The 2,948-nt window shown below is 38.4% G+C and overlaps 1 protein-coding gene across 2 annotated transcripts in view; it reads right to left on the minus strand.

Annotated features, from left to right (window-relative positions):
* Nucleotides 1–2,403, minus strand: part of LOC139987399 (uncharacterized) — an 89,242-nt gene extending 86,839 nt beyond the window's left edge. The window contains exon 1 of one of the 2 annotated variants that reach the window (XM_072003602.1): nt 2,242–2,403. The gene's annotated coding sequence lies outside the window, so the exon portion shown is untranslated. Of the gene's footprint in view, nt 1–1,120; nt 1,282–2,241 lie in introns of those variants that run through there. The other variant, XM_072003601.1, reaches the window with a different exon arrangement.
* Between the last annotated feature and the right edge of the window lie 545 nt (nt 2,404–2,948).

Consider the following 2,948-nt stretch of genomic DNA (forward strand, 5'->3'; position numbering starts at 1 on the left):
CGAGGCCCCTGGAATTCAGGGACGTCTGCTGGATATTCAGTACCCTAACGATAATATCAAATTTCGAAAAAACTCCACATTAAGCCAGTTGTAATGAAAATAACTGATGATATGATAATCAACATAATGAACTGTATATCAGAAGATACTGTTAGAATAAAACTTGGAAAATAAAAAATGCTGTATTATCCCCAATACATAAATGCCCTAGTATTGGTATCAAAATATTTTGCGAGCGGCGCTGGTTTGTAATTTTTCTATCTTTATTCGTCATGCGACAGCGTATCAAAATTGCATACCATATAAATATATAAACATCACTTGGAACAGTAAAGCACACAAAGTTTGATAGGACCACTGAAGAACCAACGATAAAGTTTATCTCTCATGTAAAAAGGGTAACACAGTTTATATACATCACCGAGGGTTTACATCACTAACGCGCAATAAAATGGAAAATCGATTACTCTCTTCACATGCGCAACGCGTAAGTCCCTCAATGGAGGGGATAACATAATGCATAACATAAGTATACAGATACTTGCGCGTAAAAGATTAATATAAAATAAAGGGAAGTGCATTCACCACGGCTTACGTCCGATTGCGTAATCTATTTATATTGTTATCTCGTATTGAATGTTACGTCAGATGACGCCGAGCAACATGTGCGAAACAAAAACAAATTGGCGACAGATAATTTTTCAATCGCGAATCGACAACCAACCGGCGAAAATGAACCATACACTTTCCTCATACCGCCACCAGAAACTAGAAGAGGAGAGGAGAGGAAATGTGGTTTCCAATATGGCCGCTCGCGAGGTCGCGCCCGGACAAAATGGCGATAGAGGAAAAGTTCACAAGAAGAAACAAGATTTCAGATCGATCTCCGCTATTCGAATTTCCCGTTAAAGCATCGTCTGGACGAAAACATCAAAATCGCAAACACTTGCTCCACTGGGAAATTTGTTTTGACCGGTAACTAAGCAAAAACGATGTTTTCTTAAAAGTACGGAGAGGATCCGCCCGCGCCATGTCACCCCACAAGAAGATTTTCCGAAATTCTCTAAAGATTTTCACCGAAATCGAAAATAAATATTTGACTACTTGTTATAACACTCACCTAATATGGAATATAAAACAATCTAATATCACAGCAACGGGATGGGTGATAAGTGAAAATAAACTGCGTAAGCGTCCGAACTCGGCGTGCGCCTCAAGCGCTGCCCTTTACAACAATGGCGTAGCCGACTGCCTACTTGGTTGCCTCTATGCCGGCCGTCAGAGAGCGCAGGCTTCTCCGGAAGAGGGAACAAGAGAAGAAAAAACGCGAACGAAACTAACGAGCATGCGCTCTACTCTTACAACCTATCACGATCTTTGCCGTGATTGGAAACCACAGCCAGAGGACGCTAACCGACAAAATACTTACTTTTTTTATTTTCACTTAATAGTTTACACAAGCATCAGACGTTTGACATAATATTCAAGCTACCAGGAAAAAATATCACAGATTACAATTCTGTTCTGACAGATGTGTTCCTTTTTATTTGAAAAGTCAATGGAAAAATGTTTGACACAATAATACAACAAAATTGTTTTATATTAAAACAAACATCACGGAAATCACACACATTGTTTAAATTCGCAGTGCATAATTTATGTATGACATTATGTATTTGTATCATTTGATATAAAGCAGCAAGAAAGAAATATATGTCAGTTGCGAATGACTGATCGATAGAAAACGAGATGCGAACGAGATGTTTGGATTAGAAAATTTGCTTAATATATTTAAGTACAATGACTTATTCATCATTAGAACGATAGGAATGATGCGTAATTAAAATTCATGAATCAATGATAAAAATCATAAAGTATTTTGTATATACGTCATCCGGCCCTGGACCACAACCTAGCACGCGTAACGTAATGGCCGACTTTATACACTTGACCGAGGCAAAATGGCGAAAAGCGTACAAAAATACATGAAAAATGATAGCGATTGCATTCGAATTAGTAGATAGTTCATCTAAATCGCGAACGAAATATTCCCATCATGATATTCCAAACACCACACACACTCTTCCAAGATCACGCATGTATGACGAAGATACTTAAGTACTGCCCATCGGTTTACCAGCGCGACCTGATTTTTTATCCATTTTTTAGGACGAAAAACTTGCCCGAAATTGAATATACAATTGAAACATAAATCAACGAATATGTATACAAATTACTCACCTATATTGGCACAATCTAAATATCACAAGAGGAAAACTTGGAAAAAAACTACACGTCTTGTCCTCAGCGTACACTATCCGAGCGCCGTGGCTTCTTTTTACACAATGGCCGTACTTCTACGCGTAACGATCGACCCGCTCTGCGAGGGGACAGCCGGGATGCTCGGAAACAGTGTGCTTCTTATGGGGAGACGCGGCGCAGAGAATTCAACTCAGTGTTGTGCGCATCAAGCTACGAATAGTGGGGTAAAGAGAACGGCCGGTTAACACAGGACCGTCGAAAGACTCTTAGAACCTAGTGATCACTTTCGTACGAAAGAAGATTGTTAAATATAAGCGAAAAAGCTCATCGATCAAATAATTGTTAATTTTTTTTTTATAGAAGAATAAATTTGTAAATATATGCTCTATGTCAAAATTTTCCATACATATGATATATAAACGTATAGGAACAGCGAAGTCCTGTAGTAACAACCGTTTTCAACGGTACAATATACGATACGCGTTGGCATTTGACGCAATGTTCATAATTTTCTATCAGATAAACGATTTTCAAAAAATAATGATTGGGGTTATGATAAAGAAATTGACAAGTTGTAAAGAAGAAAGTTGATACAATCCTGATTTTTGCCGGTTGAACATTATAGCAATTCGTGGTGGTGGAAGGGGTTTGCGTGAAGGTAGTGGGGAGAAAGGCAGATTTCCGTT

The sequence above is a fragment of the Bombus fervidus genome, chromosome 5, assembly GCF_041682495.2.
Source record: "Bombus fervidus isolate BK054 chromosome 5, iyBomFerv1, whole genome shotgun sequence".
Lineage (NCBI taxonomy): Eukaryota > Metazoa > Arthropoda > Insecta > Hymenoptera > Apidae > Bombus > Bombus fervidus.